Below are 21356 nucleotides of genomic sequence, written 5' to 3' on the forward strand. Positions count from 1 at the left end.
ACATTATTTACAAAAAACAAAAAGGGAAAAATTTCTCATAGGGGGTCAGAGGATTATTTTTTATTAGTAGTAGATGCTCCAGAACTTAAAGCTAAAGCATGAGAAGACTAGACATTCATTCAAGGTAAAATCCAAGCAGTGACAGTTGCTGATGAAATATTCCTTGCAGACCAGGAATGGTCAATAGACTCAAAGCCCTTTAACTCAATATCAGAATAAGTGAATTAAGCAGCACACATACCAAGAGATTCTTGGGAATATCTGCAGGCATTATCAAGAAAAGTTGTTGTCAACTTATACGGCTTTTGGTGTATTTTTTTTTTTTTTTTTTAGGATGCATAACGGCAGGAAGAGAAGGTTTTACGCTTCTAAACAAACAACTTATTTACTGGAAGTTCATCAGGGATGGTAAAGAACCACCGAATAAATAACTTGGATTTACAAATCTTCTGCAAACTAAATGTCCATCAAACTACTATGCTCATCAACAGAGAAACTTCTTGTACCTCCTACTTCTCTACTCCCTCTTGGAACCAGAGGCTGTCATTATGGCAAGGCATTCAGTAGCCCTGACCTTAATCTGGGAACAGGATGGAATCCACATAACACCACATAAAATGTGCTCTTTTTTGCAGCAGCTGTTGTTTAAAAGATAGTCAGAAGATGAATAGTATGACTGTTTTCAAAGAGGAGTGAATTAAATGTATGATGGTATTTCTTATTTTCTACCATTTTTAGACAGACTTTTACAGTCTCATCAATAAATGCAAACAGGCTTAGAATAGTGGAGAAAATTCCAGATTGCATAGTGGCCACAGAGTAACCTGGTGGCTCAGACAGTAAAGAATCCGCCTGCAATGCAGAACACCTAGGTTCGATCCCTGGTTTGGGAAGATCCTCTGGAGGAGGGCATGGCAACCAACTCTAGTATTAGTATTCTTGCCTGGAAAACCCCTATGGATAGAGGAGTCTGGTGGCAGAGGAAGATGGCGGGGTAGAAGGACGTGCACTCATCTTCTTCTGCCAGAACTCCAAAATTACAACTTGCTGCTGAACACCAGTCGACAGGAGAATGTTGGATCCCACCAAAAAAGATACCCCATGTCCAAGGGCAAAGGAGAAGCCCAGCAAGACAAATCGTGTTTAGAATCAAAACCCAAACCAGGCTGAGACACTCAGATGGCACAAACAATCCTTCTGTGCACCAGAACCCAGAGAACCCACGGAGACTGAGCCAGCTCTGTGTTTGAACGTCTCCTGCAGAGGTACGGGTCAGCAGCGGCCTACCGCAGCAGGAAGGGCTCTGGGGGCAGCAGACCTGGGTATGGCATAAGCCCTCTTGGAGGAGGTCACCATTAACCCCACCAAAGAGCCGCCAGAACTTACACAGGACTGGGGAAACTGACTCTTGGAGGGCACAAACAAAACCATGTACACACTAGCACCCAGAAGAAAGGAGCAGTGACCCCGAAAGGGACTGACCCAGACTTGCCTGCGAGTGCCCAGGAGTCTCTGGCAGAGGCGTGGGTCGGCGGTGGCCTGCTGCAGGGTCGGGGCACTCAGTGCGGCAGCGCATGCAGGGGCCTTCTGAAGGAGGTCGCCATTGCCTTCATCACCTCCACCATAGTGTGGCCTGAGGCCAAACAACAGGGAGGGAACACAGCCCTGCCCATCAACAGAAAATTGCATTAAAGATTTACCGAGCATGCACTCAATATGCAATCAAATTTGGAAAACTCAGCAGTGGCCAAAGGACTAGAAAAAGCCAGTTTTCATTCCAATCCCAAAGAAAGGCAATGCCAAACAATGTTCAAACTACTGCACAACTGCACTCATCTCACACGCTAGCAAAGTTATGCTCAAAATTCTCCAAGCCAGCCTTCAACAATACTTATGAAATGGGACCTTCCAGATATTCAAGCTGGATTTAGAAAAGTCAGAGGAATCAGGAGATAAGATTGCCAACATCAGTTGGATCATCAGAAAAACATCTACTTCTGCTTTATTGACTATGCCAAAAGCCTTTAACTGTGTGGATCACAACAAATTGTGCAAAATTCTTAAAGAGCTGGGAATACCAGACCATCTGACCTGCCTCCTGAGGAATGTGTATGCAGGTCAAGAAGCAACAGGTAGAACTGGACATGGAACAACTGACTGGTTCCAAATCTGGAAAGGAGTATATCAAGGCTGTATATTGTCACCCTGCTTATTTAACATATATGTAGAGTATCATGCAAAATGCTGGGTTGAATGAAGCTCAAGCAGGAATCAAGATTGCCAGGAGAAAGTAACCTCAGATATGCAGATGACACCACCCTTATGGCAGAAAGTGAAGAAGAACTAAAGAGCCTTGTGATGAATGTGAAAGAGGAGAGTGAAAAAGTTGGTTTAAAGCTCAACATTCAGAAAATGAAGATCATGGCATCTGGTCCTATCACTTCATACCAAACAGATGGAGAAACAGTGGAAACAGTGACAGACTTAATTTTCTTGGGCTCCAAAATCACTGCAAATGGTGACTGCAGCCATGAAATTAAAAGATGCTTGCTCCTTGGAAGAAAAGCTATGACCAACCTAGATAGCATATTAAAAAGGAGAGACATTAGTTTGCCAACAAAGGTCTGTCTAGTCAAGGCTATATTTTTTCCAGTAGTCATGTATGAATATGAGAGTTGGACTATAAAGAAAGCTGAGTGCCAAAGAATTGATGCTTTTGAACTGTGAATTTGGAGAAGACTCTTGAGAGTCCCTTGGACTGCATGGAGATACAACCAGTCAATCCTGAGGGAAATCAGTCCTGAATATTCATTGGAAAGACTGATGCTGAAGCTGAAACTGCAATACTTTGGCCACCTGATGGAAAGAACTGACTCATTAGAAAAGACCCTGATGCTGGGAAAGATTGAAGGTGGGAGGAGAAAGGGGACAACAGAGGATGAAATGGTTGGATTGCATCACTGACGTTATGTACATTTAGTTTGAGCAAGCTCTGGGAGTTGGTGATGGACAGGGACGCCTGGCATGCTGCAGTCCATGGGTCCATAAAGAGTCAGACATGACTGAATGACTGAAGTGAAGTAAGCATGGCCCTGCCCATCAGAACAAGATTCAGTTTCCTCCTCGGTCAGCCTCTCCCATCAGGAAGCTTCCATAAGCTTCTTACCCTTATCCATCACAGGGCCAACAGAATGAAAACCACAATCACAGAAAACTAATCAAACTGATCCCATGAACCACAGCCCTGTCTAACTCAATGAAACTATGAGCCATGGTGTGTAGGGCCACTCAAGACCGACGGATTATGGAGAAGTATTCTGACAAAATGTGGTCCACTGGAGAACAGAGGGCAAACCACTTCAGTATTCTTGCCTTGAGAACCCCATGACCAGCATGAAAAGGAAAAAAGATAGGACATTGAAAGATGAACTCCCCAGGTAGGTAGGTGCCCAATATGCTACTAGAGAAGAGTGGAGAAATAACTCCAAGAAGAATGAAGAGACAGAGCCAAAGTAAAAACAACACCCAGTTGTGGATGTGACTGGTGAGGAAGTAAATTCCAGTGTTGCAAAAAACAATATTGCATAGGGACCTGGAATGTCAGGTCCATGAATCAAGGCAAATTGGAAGTGGTCAAACAGGAAGAGTGAACATTGAGATTTTAGGAATGAGTGAACTAAAATGGAATGGAATGGGTGAATTTAACTCAGATGAGCATTATATCTATGACTGTGTGCAAGAATCCCTTAGAAGAAATGGAGTAGCCATCATAGTCAATAAAAGAGTCCAAAATGCAGTACTTGGATGCAACCTCAAAAATGACAGAATGATTACTGTTCATTTCCAAGGCAAACCGTTCAATAATACAGTAATCCAAGTCTATGCCCCGAACAGTAATGCTGAAGAAGCTGAATTTGAACGTTTCTATGAAGACCTACAAGATCTTTGAGAATTAACACCCAAAAAATATGTCCTTTTCATTATAGGGGACTGGAAAGCAAAAGTAGGAAGTGAAGGGATACGTGGAATAACTCCATGACAAATTTGGCATTGGACTACAAAAAGAAGCAGGGCAAAGGCTAACAGACTTTTGCCAAGAGAACACACTCTTCCAACAACACAAAGAAGAAATACCCTCTTCCAACAACACAAAGGAAGACTCTACACATGGCCATCACGAGATGGTCAACACTGAAATCTGATTGATTATATTCTTTGCAGCCAAAGATGGAGAAGCTCTAAAGAGTCAGCAAAAACAAGATCGGGAGCTGACTGTAGCTCAGATCATGAACTCCTTATTGCCAAAATCAGACTGAAATTGAAGAAAGTAGGCAAAACCACTAGACCATTCAGGTATGACCTAAATCAAATCCCTTATGATTATACAGTAGAAGTGACAAATAGGTTCAAGGGATTAGATCTGATAGACAGAGTACCTGAAGAACTATGGAAGGAGGTTCATGAACTTGTACAGGAGATAGGGATCAAGACCATCCCCAACAAAAAGAAAGGCAAAATGGTTGTCTGAGGAGGCCTTACAAATAGCTGAGAAAAGAAGAGAAGCAAAAGGCAAAGAAGAAAAGGAAAAATATACCCATTTGAATGCAGAGTTCCAAAGAATAGCAAGGAAAGATAAGAAAGCCTTCCTCAGCAATCAATGCAAAGAAACAGAGTAAAACAATAAAATGGGAAAGACTACAGATCGCTTCAAAAATGTGAGATACCAGGGGAACATTTCATGCAAAGACGGGCACAATAAAGGACAAAAATGATATGGATCTAGCAGAAGCAGAAGATATTAAGAAGAGGTGGCAAGAATACACAGAAGAACTATACAAAAAAGATCTTCATGACCCAGATAACCAAGATGGTATGATCTCTCACCTAGAACCAGACATCCTGGAATGTGAAGTCAAGTGGGCCTTAGGAAGCATCACTAAGAACAAAGCTAGTGGAGGTGATGAAATTCAAGTTGAGCTATTTCAAATTCAAAAAAAGATATTGTTAAAGTGCTGCACTCAATATGCCACCAAATTTGGAAAACTCAGCAGTGGCCAAAGGACTGGAAAAGGTCAGTTTTCATTCCCAACCCAAAGAAAGGCAATGCCAAAGAATGTTTAAACTACTGTACGATTACATTTATCTCACACATTAGCAAGGTAATGCTGAAAATTCTCCAAGCCAGCATTTAACAGTACATGAACCATGAACTTCCAGATGTTCAATCTGGGTTTAGAAAAGGCAGAGGAACCAGAGATCAAATGGCCAACATCCGTTGGATCATAGAAAAAGCAAGAGAGTTCCAGAAAAACACCTACTTCTGCTTTATTAACTACACCAAAACCTATGACTGTGTGGATCACAAGAAACTGTGGCAAATCTTCAAAGAGATGGAAATACTAGACCATCTGACCTGCCTCCTGAGAAATCTGTATGCAGGTCAAGAAGCAACAGTTAGAACTGGATATGGAACAATAGATTGGTTCCAAATTGGGAAACATCAAGGCTGTATATTGTCACCCTGCTTATTTAACTTATATGCAGAGAACATCATGTGAAATGCTGGGCTGGATGAAGCTCAAGCAGGAATCAAGATTACTGGGAGAAATATCAGTAACCTCACATACACAGATGACACCACCCTTATGGCAGAAAGTGAAGAAGAACTAAAGAGCCCTTTGATGAATGTGAAAGAGGAGAGTGAAAAAGTTGGCTTGAAACTCAACATTCAGAAAACTAAGATCCTGGCATCCGGTCCCATCACTTCATGGCAAACAAATGGGGAAACAATGGAAACAGTGACAGACTTAATTTTCTTGGGCTCCAAAATCACTGCAGATGGTGAGTGCAGCCATGAAATTGAAAGATGCTTGCTCCTTGGAAGAAAAGCTATGACTAACCTAGATAGCATATTAAAAAGCAAACACATTAGTTTGGCAACAAAGGTCCATATAGTCAAAGCTATTGTTTTTCCAGTAGTCATGTATGGATGTAAGAGTTGGACTCTACAGAAAACTGACTGCCAACGAGTTGATGCTTTTGAACTGTGGTGTTGGAGAAGACTCTTCAGAGTCCCTTGAATTGCCAGGAGATACAATCAATCCATCCTACAGGAAATCAGTCCTGAATGTTCACTGGAAGGACTGATGCTGAAGCTGAAATACTTTGGCCACCTGATGTGAAGAACTGATTCATTGGAAAAGACTCTGATGCTGGCAAAGACTGAGTGCAGAAGAAGGGAATAACAGAGGATGAAATGGTTGGATGGCATCACTGACTCGATGGACATGAATTTGAGTAGCCTCTGGGATTTGGTGATGGACAGGGAAGCATGGCGCGCTGCAGTCCATAGGGTCCCAAAGAGTTGGACACGACTGAGCAGCTGAACTGAACTGAACTGATATCTACAATGAGAATATAAAGAGTTCTTGAATCTATTAACTAGTTAGAAAGGAATTATAATACTTAAGCTACAAAAAATTTTAATAATATTCATCTAAAGGATGAAAGAACCCAATTAGAGACTAGTAGAATGTGAATATGTAATATTCTTTCTGTACCAGGTGTCCCTCTATATCACTACTATACTTTTCAATAATTTAGGCATTTTAATCTTGCCATATAAGAAAAAAATGCAATGGAGGTTATTGAAAGGAAAATGTTCAGAGTAAGGAATACTGAACAAAAGAACAAACCACTGGGAATGATGGGTAAAGGGAAGCGGGAGACTCTAAACCTCTATAACATCTACAAGAATGGAAAAAAAATCACCAATGGATTGCAGACTTAAACATAAGAGCTAATAGTATAAAAACAAGAAAACACAGGGTAAATCTTTAAGACACTGGATTTGGCAATGATTTCTTGTATGTAGTACCTAAAGTACAAGTAGCAGAAGAAAAAGATAAATTCGATTTCATAAAAATTAAAACTTTTGTGTGTCAGGAGACATTGTTGGAGAGTAAAAAGACAACCCAGGAACAGACAAAATACTTGCAAATTATGTGTTTGATAAGGGATCAATATCGACAACATATAAATAACTCTTAAACTCAACAACAAAAATAAACAGCTCTATTCTAAAATGACCAAAGGACTTGAATAAACATTTCTTCAAAGAAAATGTACAAATGGTCAATATATATATGAAAAAACCAATTTCACTAATCATTAGGAAATGCAAATCAAAACCATTGGGCAATCCAACCTCACACCCAGTAGGATGACCATTATTTAAAAAGAGAGACAGTAAATGTTAATGAGGATGTAGAGAAATTGGAACCATTGTACATTGCTAAGTGTTAGTTGCTCAGTCGTGCCCGACTCTTTGCGACCCCATGAACTGCAGCCCACCGGACTCTGCTGTCCATGAGATTTTCCAGGCCAAGGATACTGGAGTGGGTTGCCATTTCCTAGTGGCAATATAAAATAGTGCAGCCATGGTGGAAAGGGGTATGGCAGTTCTTCAAAAATTAATTATAGAATTATCCTATGATCCAGCAGAGTCGGACACGACTGAAGTGACTTAGCAGCAGCAGCAATTTCACTTCTTTTATATATCCAAGAATTAAAAGCAGGAACCCAATGAGCTATTTGTACAACAATGTTCATCACAGCATTATGTATAATAGCCAAAACACAGATGCAACCTAAACATCCATCAGTGGAGGAATGGATAAATAAAGTGTGGTATATACATACAAGGGACTACTGTGCTGTGCTTAGTAGCTCAGTCATGTCCAACTCTTTGCAACACCATGGACTGTAGCCTGCCAGTTTCCTCTGACCATGGGGATTCTCCAGGCAATGAACTACTACATAGCCTTAAAAAGAAAGGAATTCTGACACATGCTGTAACATTAATGAGCCTTAGAATATTATGTGAAGAGAAATAAGCCAGACAAAAAAAGGCAAATGGCGTATACCTCCACCTACATAAGGAAAAGGAAAATTAAGTTAATTTGCGTAGAATAGGCAAATTCATAAAGAAAGACAGTAGAATGGTCATTACCAGGGTCTGGGGGGAGCAGAAAGCATGAGGAATTATTGTTTACTGGGTACAGAGTTTCAGTGTGGAATGATGAAAAAGTTCTGGAAATGGATGGTGATGATGGTTGCAAAAAATGTGAACGTACTTAATGCTCCTGAATTAAACACTTAACAATGGTTAAAATGGTAAATTTTATGCTACATATATTTTACCACAAAATTTTTCTTATTTTTTAATTCACAAAAATTTGCTGACAACTGTAAGGAAGAGAGTCAGGAGCTACCAAAGGCACAGCAGTTAGCATTGGGTCTAAGTTGATGGGATTCAGATGTGCTTCCCTGCAATCTATTTTGCCAGGCAGGACTCCTTTATACGCTTGATCTTAGCAAAAACGCCAAGAAGTTATAGGACTCAGTTACATATATGCAATATCATTGTTTCATGAGAAATAATTTGCATGATATAAAAGTAATCAAAATATACAAAGTATTACTGTACTTTCACCATGTTTTAATTTCCAGAATTTAAATATTTAGATACTCTCAAATGTAAACTCTATATTACCCCTTCTTTCTTCAAATGGCTTCCAAGAATATAGTCTATTGCAGTTAGTAAAACAATATGACCTTTTCATATAAATCATCAAAAAAATGACTAAAAGATAAATTTTGTAAGGAAATTGAGTTTCTCAATCATTAATTTGGATTGTGTGGTACTCGCGTTAAGAACGGGATCCAGTTTTTAAAACACGCACACTTTAGCCCCTCCCAAAGTTTGTCCCTTGCTATAACATGGCTCCCACTGTAATGCTGGTTTATCACACAGACCTCCAGGCAGACTTAGTCATCTTTTCCAAATTGAGAAAAGGCCCTCACCTTCTACTGCTTTCAGCTCTGCTCTCTGCACTTCAGTCACACTGATTTCCTTGCTGTTCAGTAAACACATCAGATAACCCTTAGGGCTACCGAGATCATTGCTTCTTGTGACTGGAATAAATTTCCTGTCACTTAGGTGGCTTCCACACTTCCTTCTCTCTTTCAGGTCTCTGCTCAAATAGCACCCCCCCTAAAAGACGAAAGCCACCCAAAACAATGCCTTCTTTCCTATATGTGCTCTGTCCTGCTTTTCTTTTTCCTCACAGTATACAGTGTAAGGTCAGGAAGTGATAACCATTTGTTTACTCATTTATTATCAGTCTCAAAACTAGCAGGAAACTGCCATGTTTTGTTCAATGCTGCATGTACAGTGTCTATAGTGGTACCCTGAATACCTACTCAATAGATGGTTGCTGAAGGGAGTGAACAGAGGAGAGAAGGAAAGAAGGAAATACCATTAAATTTAAGAAGATATACAAATGCTGAGAATAGTGAGGCTGAGAGTTCTAGGAATGGACCTGGAGCAACTCTGCATCCCTTTACCACTGCCCTTGGGATCTCTGCCAGGTCTTCCCTCCCCACAAACCTCAAGGGCACTGATACCACCTTGGATACGAATGCCTAACCTACACATTCTGGAGGCCAGCCAGATAGGGCTGAATGATTGATCATCACCTCCACACAAGTCAGCTGAAAATTTTACTTTGAACTTTTTCTTTTTACTATCTGGTTACCGATTTATTTCTTATGTGAATCCTTCAACAGAAAACTCACTTTTAGAAAAGGATTTGGGCTTCAGCCTTTTTAAAGCATCAACTTGCATACATGTAAAAATACTTCAGCTCTTTAAGGCAAAGAAAGCTAAATATTGTCATCTACAATTGATGAACTCACACTGGAGCAGAAAATAAGAAAAAAAAAGCAGGAATGCTGTCCCTTTCCTAAGTAAGAAATAAAAAACGTAAATTTACCTTGTAATGGTAAAAAGCTACGTGAGAGAAGTATAAATTAATAACTTCTTAACTTATCCCTCCTATACTCTTGAAAATTCCTATATTTCAATGAAGTGTTCCATTTCAATGAAAAAGCTATTTTTAATTAACGTCAAGGACATGGTTGTGTAATAAGTATTGATGAAATATGTTTTTATTGATGAGATATGTATTAAGAATGACTGTGTGTATGGCACCATGCAGAGATGCCAATATGAACAAGTTATGGTCTCTGCTATTAAAACTTTAACAATCTAGTGGATAAGCTGACAGGGCATAATCACTAGAACAGATTGAGATATATCATAGAACAGATTGAGATATATCATAGAACTTAGGGGTCCATTTTCTCATGTTTTTTATATACCACTCAAAGGACAGTATCTAAGCAGATAACAGATACTAAAAGAAAATCATCTTAGAAAATTATGTGTCATGTAAAATAAATCATTTTTCCCCAAATGTTTTAAAACCCTTATTAAACCGTGAATCACTGATGTTAAAGAATCAGTGTAATTGACATAAATAATTGATTCTGTGTGACAATAAATACTAAGTTTTAGAACATAAAAACACTTTAGATGAATACTGTCTTCTTCTTTTCTTACCCTGCACAAGATCACTTTGCAATCTCTCCTCCATCCTCTAACACCCAGGGTCTCATAGATATGCTCCACTCCCTGTTTCCACTCCATTTCATAGCTCATAGCTGACTCAGTCTGCCCCAGACATTTCACACACATACCCTTTTCAATGACACTATCACCCTTCTTTCAACTTTGGCCCACCTTGGGAAAGTCTCCTTTCCTGTCTTGAGTTTCTCATAATAAGCAAAATATTTTAATTATGGCCAAGTCAAGTCAGAATAATATAGTGACACCCCTAGATCAAGAAAGCAAAGTTACTCAATGTCTAAAACAACCTCAGAAACACTTCAAATGTATAGATGCATTTCATAATAATATAATGTCTTCAAACTCCTACCTACATCTCAATTTCAGTTTAACACAAATGCACTCCCCAAAATCAATATTCAAGATGAACATTTAAATAAGCTTCAACCTTTCTTCTTATTCTCTAGTATTATAATTACACTGTTTGCTGAGGCTGCTAAGTCGCTTCAGTCGTGTCCAACTCTGTGCGACCCCATAGACAGCAGCCCACCAGGCTCCCCTGTCTCTGGGATTCTCCAGGCAAGAACACTGGAGTGGGTTGCCATTTCCTTCTCCAATGCATGAAAGGGAAAAGTGAAAGTGAAGTCGCTCAGTCATGTCCGATCCTCAGTGACCCCATGGACTGCAGCCTTCCAGGCTCCTCTGTCCATGGGGTTTTCCAGGCAAGAGTACTGGAGTGGGGTGCCATTGCCTTCTCCGAATTACACTGTTTGGTATGTTTAATTGCAAATGGAGATTATTTCAGCTCCATTATGGGTTTAAAAAGCATTTGTAGAATACACAGTAATCAGGTGTATCTGTGTGGGATATTTGCAAGCTTAATCTTGGGATAAATAAGATTTTGATTTCATTAAAAGAAATATATATGTTACTCAAGTTTCATAATCATAGTGAGTCTCTGGGAAGGTTAGCTAACTTCTGAGCCTAAGTGTTTCTCACCTCAGAGGGTGACTGTGGGGATTTAAAAAGAGCATTAGCAAATCCCTTAATGTACTGCTCAGTGTAAAAGAAGACCCTCACACATAAAGCTGTTAAATTAATGTTATTGTCAGTAATATTGCTGTTGTTCAGCCACTAAGTCATGTCCAATTCTTTGCAGCCCTATAAACTGCAGCACACCAGGCTTCCCTGTCCTTCACTATCTCCTGGAGTTTGCTCAAATCATGTCTATTGAGTCAGTGATGTTATCTAACCATCTTATTCTCTGCCATCCCCATTTCCTCTTGCCCTCAATCTTTCCCAGCATCAGGGTCTTTTCCAGTGAGTTGGCTCTTTCCATTAGGTGGCCAAAGTATTGGAGCTTCAGCTTCAGCATCAGTCTTTCCAATGAATATTCAAGGTGGATTTTCTTTCAGACTGACTGGTTTGATCTCCTCGTTGTACAAGGGACTCTCAAGAGTCTTCAGCACCACAGTCTGAAAGCATCAGTTCTTCGGCACTCAGGCTTCTTTATGGTCCAACTCTCACATCTGTATATGACTACTGTAAAAACCATAGCTTTGACTATACTGACTTTTGTCTGCAAAGTGATTTCTCTACTTTTTAATATGCTGTCTAGGTTTGTCTTAGTTTTTCTTCCAAGGAGCAATCAGTAATTTTAACAAGATGTAAATTGTGCTATCTATATTTTCCCTTATGGTAATGTATCCATTATATACTTATTTTATGTCTTCATGATCCTGCTCTAGCTCACCTCTTATTATTCTATGTATCTGAGCAAAATTTACTAATTGCTAAAGAAAACAATTAAAAAACTAATTATCATTCTTAATTTGATGATTTGCTTTAGAAGATGTGGATTTTTGTTCATGTATCACCAGTGGAATAAAGTAAGTGAATGGACGTGACTGGCAAGTATTTCCCTCAAGTTCACACATTTTATTCACTGATTTATAAATGCAAAGTCATACTCCTGATGATTGAATTAGTAGAGTAAGTCTGATTTCATGCATAAGTGAGAAATTTCATGTATGCTTTTTTAAAAATTCCTATCAAAGTAGATATTATTTGTTGTAAGATCACTAATAGGGCATCTGACAGGTCGCCTCCACTGACCTGCTCTCTATTAATGCAGAATTCTGATGGATCAGGTTGAAAGTCATAAATAAAGTGTAATTGGATGGTTAAATTCTTGATCTTTGAATGCCTCTCTCATGTCTTCCTGCTGAGATGTTCTTACATACTTCATATAAACTATGTGTAATAGCTTATAGCTGAAAACTTTACCAGCAAGTGTTATAAATGCAGTGGTCCTATGTTTGAGATGTAGAACTATACCATCATTAAAAAGTCAGGATAAAGTTCATTGTTAGTATTCACTGAAACAGGATTAAATGTAGAATTAACAATGATAAACTTTAGATGTTGCACCATTTGTATTCAAAATATAATGGGTAAATTTTGACTATAATATACTGTTACCAAATGTCTAGCCAACATTATTGAACACCTCCCTAAAATGTGAGACAATAAAATGCCTGTTAATATATATATATTTTAACCTAATTTGTACAGCCACCCTGAGAAATAGACACTACCAATTTTATAACAAATTTGATCTGAGAAGCAAAAGCATTTGACTAGGGCTTACCTGGTGGCTCAGACAGTGAAGAATCTGCCTGAAATGCTGGAGACCTGGGTTCGATCCCTGGGTCAAGAAGATCCCCAGGAGAAGGGAATGGCTATCCACTCCAGTATTCTTGACTGGAGAACCCCATGGACAGAGGAGCTTGGTGGGCTACAGTCCATGGGGTTGCAAAGAGCTGGACATGACTGAGAGACTAACACTTTCACTTTTCAGCATTTGAGTAAGATCATATGTTCCTCAAAGGAAATATCTAGAAAACAATTCTTTCACTACACTAATGTAAACTCAAATTTATTCCTCTGTGTTTTCAACACATTATACAGTATTTTACAAAGATTCTGAATTGTAGGAGAGACAATATGAATTTTCAAAAGATATTCTTTGCATAGCCATTATTGCACAAGCATTCATTCCTGAAAGGCTGTCAGATGATCTCATGGGATTCTAATAAGCTGAATATTCACTGGAAGGACTGATGCTGAAGCTGAAACTCCAATACTTTGGCCACCTGATGTGAAGAACTGACTCACTGGAAAAGACCCTGATGCTGGGAAAGACTGAAGGCAGGAGGAGAAGGGGACGACAGAGGATGAGATGCTTGGATGGCATCACCAACTCAATGGACATGAATTTGAGTAAACTCCGGGAGTTGGTGATGGACAGGGAGGCCTGGCGTGCTGCAGTCCAGGGGATCTCAAAGAGTCAGATATGACTGAGTGACTGAACTGAACTGAACTGAACTGTTTCCAGTTGACCCCTGATGATTTATTTTCTCCCTACTTGAATTACCATAATTTGTCCAGGATAACAAGAATATATGTATTATGTTGGAGGAGGGAGGTCATTTCAACTTTGTAAAATTTGTTTCATGAAAGGATTACCTATAAATATTGGGCCCATAAAATTTACCTATAAGCAGTATTAACTCTATACCATCACCCAGAGAAAGCAAAATCATAATTTACCAATAAAATATTTTACTTATTCCATTTAAAACATATGTATATTAGCAAATTATCCTTACTTGAAGCCCTAAAGGAAGCAGTTCCATTGAACTTGAAAGAATGAGCATTCAGTGGAATTGAAGTCATACATAAGGAGATATTTTACTATCAAACAACATTTCTCTTATTTCCCCACGTTATATTTTTATGTATCAATATGAATATGTACTATTTACTTCTATTTGCTTCTTTTCTGAACTTGTAAATCATAGGCCCTGAAGAAGTTACATTTTTAATTACACTGAATGACTGATACAGTTGGCAGGCACTACATACCGTGAAATTGCCCCAATTTTTTAAAACAATCAGATGACACAAGAAATTTGCTATAAATAAATAAACATTAAAAAAAAAAAAAAAGAAATTTGCTTTGGCATATAACACAAAGAAGATTTCATTAACCATCTGTATAGATATGTCTCTGTATTTTAATACATCTATCTAATCTTATTGGTTCTTCTTTAGAGGCTCAATTTTCCAACTATTTGTATGAGTACTTTGACCGAAGAGTGGAGCGAAATTTGTATTACTGTTTAGAAGATGAGATGTAGGAGAGAAAGGGAAAGAAAAAGACATTCATTTCAGGGGAGGGATGGTAAGTTAACGATAATGCAAATGTACTCACTCCCTCTAAGAGTAAACAGTTTCCAAGTGAACAGTCGTAGGTGCAATTAAAGTTTTATCATATGTTGATAAATGATTCAGACAGCTTTGTAAAAAATCCAAAAAGACATTTTAAAGAAAGTTGTGATCAATAATGGCAGTCTCTCAAACACCTGACACAACAAAAGGAAATTATAAAATGAATAGCAATGAAATTACAATTAAAGCAATGGTAAAATTTAACAATAATACATGGCTTTTAGCTCCAGGTTATATTATTCTAAAAATCCAAAGCCATTTCCTATATTAAAAAGCCACAATGACAGAATGTTTTTTCACTTAAAACGCAGTTATTTTAAAGAGCAATGGAAAGAGAACGACTTTCTCAGTGAGACTAAAAGATACAGAATAATTCGGTTCTTCATATAATATCTACTCAAATTTGTTTGTGGCAGGTGATATTTACTGGCACTCTTTGAGACATTGCCTCCTCCTTCGCCTCTTTCATGGTCTGGCATTTTTCCTCACCACTCAAGGGTTTCATTCCTCCAAACGTCATTCTCCTTTTAGGTGCCCAAGGCTGATGGTTTTCCCTGTTGCCTAAAGCCACTGCCTTCTAGCTACACAGAGGAGGAAAAGCAAGTTAAACCTTTGATGAAGAAATTTCATTCTGCAGGATGGCAAGACACCAACTGTTCTCTCATATTCCATAAAGTAATCTACCCACCTTTTTGGAACGTACTCTTATAAATTCTCGTAAGAAAATCACTTTCATACAGTCTTAGGATATCCATTTCATTATGACCTTGCCATACTAAATAGTAACCTAATCCTACACAGTTCTGAAGAAGGAAGCCTAATAACTACGTGTGGGAATGAATTAGTTAATGCAGGATATGTAAAATGGAAGCCTAACTTCAATGAGTGGACAGATGCACTCCAGTACATTACAACCACCCCACTGTTCCACCACAAGGGCAAATTTAACAAACTCCCTAGTGACAATTCATGAAGTAGTTCAGTCCTTCAAGAAGAAACATGACTGCCCAATTCTTTACCAAAACCAAACAAACAAATGGTTGGTCACTTGCAAGACAAAAACTATCACTAATCAAAGCTAAGTGCTTAATTGAAAGCTAAATTTTCAACCAAATGTTACTATAAAAAATTATTTTTCATTTAGTATCATTAAGTATAGGCTCAAAAAAAGAGAGGGCTTATTGCCACACAAAGTGTGGGCATACATATGCGCATGTGTATGTGTGCATGCATAAACTGCAGTATAAATATGATGCTATCATTAACCAACAAGCATTTTGAAGCCTACTCTCCTATCCCCAAAATAGTGATGGATCTTCCTGGGTTAGCCCACAGTGTCTCTCTGAGTATTCCTAGTGAATATTTTGGATTTGCGGAACAACAGACTGGTTCCAAATAGGAAAAGGAGTACGTCAAGGCTGTTTATTGTCACCCTGCTTATTTAACTTATATGCAGAGTACATCATGAGAAACGCTGGACTGGAAGAAACACAAGCTGGAATCAAGATTGCCGGGAGAAATATCAATAACCTCAGATATGCAGATGACATCACCCTTATGGCAGAAAGTGAAGAGGAACTAAACAGCCTCTTGATGAAAGTGAAAGAGGAGAGTGAAAAAGTTGGCTTAAAGCTCAACATTCAGAAAACGAAGATCATGGCATCCGGTCCCATCACTTCATGGGAAATAGATGGGGAAACAGTAGAAACAGTGTCAGACTTTTTTGGGGGGGCCTCCAAAATCACTGCAGATGGTTGACTGCAGCCATGAAATTAAAAGACGCTTACTCCTTGGAAGAAAAGTTATGACCAACCTAGACAGTATATTCAAAAGCAGAGACATTACTTTGCCGACTAAGGCCCGTCTAGTCAAGGCTATGGTTTTTCCTGTGGTCATGTATGGATGTGAGAGTTGGACTGTGAAGAAGGCTGAGCGCCGAAGAACTGATGCTTTTGAACTGTGGTGTTGGAGAAGACTCTCAAGGGTCCCTTGGACTGCAAGGAGATCCAACCAGTCCATTCTGAAGGAGATCAACCCTGGGATTTCTTTGGAAGGAATGATGCTAAAGCTGAAACTCCAGTACTTTGGCCACCTCATGCAAAGAGTTGGCTCATTGGAAAAGACTTTGATGCTAGGAGAGATTGGGGGCAGGAGGAGAAGGGGACGACCCAGGATGAGATGGCTGGATAGCATCACAGACTCGATGGACGTGAGTCTGAGTGAACTCCGGGAGTTGGTGATGGACAGGGAGGCCTGGCGTGCTGCGATTCATGGGGTTGCAAAGAGTAGGACACGACTGAGCGACTGAGCGACTGAACTGAACTGAACTGAGATAATTTGCCCCTTGAGTCTGGAGTAAACACAAATATGGATCATGTGGGCATCAATTTATGACCTCCGCTTCATTTGATTATACTTCCATCCACTGAGCCCACTGTTCTCATTTATTATGAAACAAGACTTTAAATTTAGTGATTACAAAGCGACCCTCAAATCCTGGTGAAAGATGTAGATTTAAACCTAATAAGGTCATCATTGTATATTATGAGTCACTTGCACTAAAGTCATAAAGTCATTGGATTATGCACTCCAATGTTTCTTTAAAATACACTTTAATCCAGTTGTGGTTACTGCCTTTTTGGGTGTGTTATAATCTACTTCCCTTTGAATACCTTAAAGCCTACACTGCTGAGAGATGGGAATACATCTCAAGGTATTTAAATTATACCTCTTCAGAATCATAATTCTGCATCGTAAACTTACCAAATGCTCTACAAAGAAAGAATTGGAATCTTAAAGTTTACAAGGTTAGTGCACTCTATGGTGAAATAAGTCTTTTCTTTGTTCATAAATATCTAGGAACCCTCTACTTCCCCACTGCAGGTACGACTCTGGAAGCAGGGTCAGCAAGAAAGACGTGGTGTCTGTTCATTTGGAGCATCCAGTACACAAAACCACAAAATATACAGATCTACAAAATACATACACGCTGTAATAATCACTATGGAGCAAACAGACAAGGTACCAAGACAGAAACAAATATGTAACCGTCTACATCTGACAAAGAGATCAAGAATGATCTCTGTGAAGGAGAGACCTTTGAGCTGAGGTTTTAAGTCTGCAAACAAGAGAGGCATTAAATAGAGGCAGGAATAGTCCAGGCACTGGGAACGTTTGAAAAGGCCTTAAGGAGTGAAATTGCTTCTTGTGTTTCAGGTACTAAAAGACCAGGGTGGCTGGAGCATATAAACGAGTGGGAGATGTGTTCACAGAGGCCGTAGCGGAGGGCCAGATTAGGCAGTGTGCTGGATGCTAACAGAAGGAATGTGTTGATAATCCGTTTTTGAGTTTCTGCATTTATTCCTTTTTTCTGTAGTTATGATCCACTGAATGTTCTTAAGGGGAGACACAATGGTCTTGCTTTCTTGGAGAGGTAATTACAAGGGAGCAAACGATGGAAGTAGAGAGGCTGCGTCAAGGCTGTAGCATTAATCCATGAAAATTACAATGATGCCACGAATCTGGTGGCAGGGTAGATAAAGAAAGCAGGGTGGAAGAGGTACAGCTGAGAAGTATAGTTGAATAGAGATGCATTTGGGAGACAGGATTGAGAGATCGAAATACGGACTGGTTAGGGATGAAACGCTATGAGGAGGAAGAGAAGGCAGTAAACACTTGGTGAAAGGTGGAACCATTAATTCAGATGACAAAGACTGGGGAAAAGGATCTGAGACAGAGTTTTAGGGAAAATCATAAACTGTTACCATTATGACATTCAGAATGACTCATTCATACCTCTAAACTTCAAGTTTCTTTATAAGGTTAGAAAAAATAGAATATAATTCTTCCCAGTACTTCACACTCTTTCATATATCTAATAGGCATAGATATTAGATAAATATTTTCATTGTTCTTGAAAAACACAAGATTCTATTTTTTTCCTTGCCACAGAGAAAGTTGGTCCATCACATTAAGTAGGGTGAATAGGATCCCACAGATTCCACCTCTGAATTTCTTACTTTTTCTTTGCTGCCAAAAGTCTCCTCAGCAACAGGTAGCAAAAACACAGAAGCACTGCCACAGGAGGGCTCTCATGATTACCTCCTGGTCCTAGGAGACAGAGAGGCAGGAGGATGCTCTTGGCAGAGAGACAACCCTGACTCATCCTTCTTCCACAGAAGCATCAGGTACCCTGGGAGCCCTAACCTGTACCACAGGAATCACGGCATACCATACACCTGGCTTCTGTAAGAATATGTCGCTATGTCCCTCGATTTCACAATGGTTCTCCTTCAAAAGGGGACCTCTAAATAGACAGGTACTTAAAACATCTACAAAATGTAAAACTTATCTTAAGCTATTGTCAGTTGCTTAATACAGGGCACATCCTTCATTATATCACATGCCATATTTTGTCGAGCATTTTATTGTGAATAAGCTGTTCTAGCAATCATGATTATCCCATATATAGAGCTCAAATAAGACAAGCTTTCAAATAATTAACAACATTTGTTAAAATGTTAAACAAAGATTAAATAAATAAAGATAAACAACTTAGTTTCTAAAAAAAGTGAATTCTAGTTTATAGTTTTTAAATGATGTAAAATAATTTGAAGACTTCAATAAAATGGGCTATTGAATAACTGGACTTGCTTTGCAGATTATATGTAGATAAGTCTTATTGATATTAAAGCAAAAATCATGAACATATATATTAAATTACCAAGAGAAAGAAAGAAAGGACAGTATCTTTCTCCTGCCCATGTAGAATCAGGAGAAATAGACAAGAACATTAATTGTGTTTCTGAAAAACCTTGAACCTTCTAACACTGACTTCACAACAACAAATGAAAATCCATCATCCTTTTAAAAGCCTACTTTGATCTGGTATTTATCTTATTGAAGTGAGCTGTTTAAAACTTCCCCTTAAGCTTCTCTCACATAAAAATTGCTCTTACCTTCAGAGCAGATATAAATTACTTCGAACGCTGCTACTGTCATAAAAAAAAACAACAACACTAAAATAAATTATTTCAAACGCTTCTAATATAAACACTACAACAATAAGAAATATTTGCTATAATCACCAAAGTTGGCACTGAAGTTTCTAGTTTGTTAATCTCGTTTTAAGCTTTTGTATTTTAAAGAAGTAACGAAAAGAACTATTTTCTTCTAAAAACTAAATGATAGTTTCAGCTGAAGTCTATAAAAAGTTAAAATGATTCTGAAATCCATCTGAATTTCACTAACAAAATGCACATTCGTTTGAAAAGAAAATAAACTGGGCCGAGAAATAAGGCTAAGCCTCCCGTCAATCATCTGTGTTTGTGTGCTCGGAAGGGGTGCGGCGCATCCTCGCCACCCTACAGGTAGTGTCAGCTCTGCGGGTTCTGCAGGCTCACCTTTGCAAATGGGAAACAAAACGCATGTTTGTTTTTCGCTCCTAAAGAATACGACCTAACCCTGAAACCGAAACCCATCCGACGACTCAGCTACCGTAGACAGAAAAGAAATAACAGTAGCCATTCGGTACAGCTGCTCTGCCTTTCCACATTTTCAGGGTCTGGCAGCAAACCCACACCGTCAAAACTGGCAAAAGACCGACCTTGCAAGGGGAACAGCTGCCTTTCCCTTTGTCCAGTCTCTGGCACCTCCTCGCCTAACTTCTCCCCGCTCTACTTCCAGGTGGCGTTAATGCCAGGTGGCCAAAACCCGAGAGACGCGAAAGCGGACACAGGTGGGTGTGGCGGGTGAGCAGAGCACTGGCGAGAGACTGGCGGCCTCCGTCCCCGCCACACCAGAGGAGCAAGAGAAAAGGCACTTACTTGCCACCGTGCCCGCCGATCATGCCCACACAGTGCGCCCGCAGAGTCTGGCCCGGGGAGGGCGCGGGCTTCAGGGACCCTTCCTCTCCCCCGGCGTCCTCTCCACTCCTGCCGCTCCCTCTTTCTCTGAGCTCCTGTTGCTCGGCCGGCGCCTGCCACTACCCACCGCTGGCACCCAAGCTAGCCCAACCCCAATGCCGGAGCCCGCGGAATTGGAAACCAGACACTCGCCCGGCGAACACCGGCAACGGCCAGCCCCGCTACTGCGCCCCTCCTTCCGGGGCGCGCCCAGAAAGGCGGCGGCCCCGCCCCGGCTCTCCGGCCCCTCCTCGCTCCCCGCCCTTGCCCCACCCTCGCTCCGCGCAGCCCTCCACTCCTGCTGGGGGCGCTGGGCGGGGACCCGGGCGGGGACCCAGCCCAGACCTCCGTGTTGCAGATGCCACATGCTCTCCATTGTGTTCCAGTAGAGAGCCGAGGAGGGGGTCGCACGACTGCGCACCCTCACCTACCCCATTGGATGGGGCGTGAGTGTGTGTGAGTGTATGCGTGTGTGTGTCCCTCCAGCTGCCAGAAGAGTCCCCTTATTTCACTCCGCCCCCATCACCTTTTCCACTCCGTGCTTTGCTGAATCGGCTAACGTTTCCGAGAAGCCACTTGACGCAGAGCGAGAGAAAGAACTACGGGCAGAGGAGGTGGGGACCGATGACAGTGACCCCGCCAGTCCCTCCTGGGCCCTGAGCTCCGAGGATACAATACTGGGAATCCGT

At 40.2% G+C, this 21356-nt stretch overlaps 1 protein-coding gene across 1 annotated transcript in view; it reads right to left on the reverse strand.

Moving 5' to 3' along the window:
* SCN9A (sodium voltage-gated channel alpha subunit 9) overlaps window positions 1-20831 on the reverse strand; it is a 161426-nt gene extending 140595 nt beyond the window's left edge. Inside the window, exon 1 of the mRNA XM_018064047.1 lies at window positions 20590-20831. The gene's annotated coding sequence lies outside the window, so the exon portion shown is untranslated. The remainder of the gene's footprint in view (window positions 1-20589) is intronic.

This window comes from Capra hircus, chromosome 2 (genome assembly GCF_001704415.2).
Source record: "Capra hircus breed San Clemente chromosome 2, ASM170441v1, whole genome shotgun sequence".
NCBI classification, from domain to species: Eukaryota; Metazoa; Chordata; class Mammalia; order Artiodactyla; family Bovidae; genus Capra; species Capra hircus.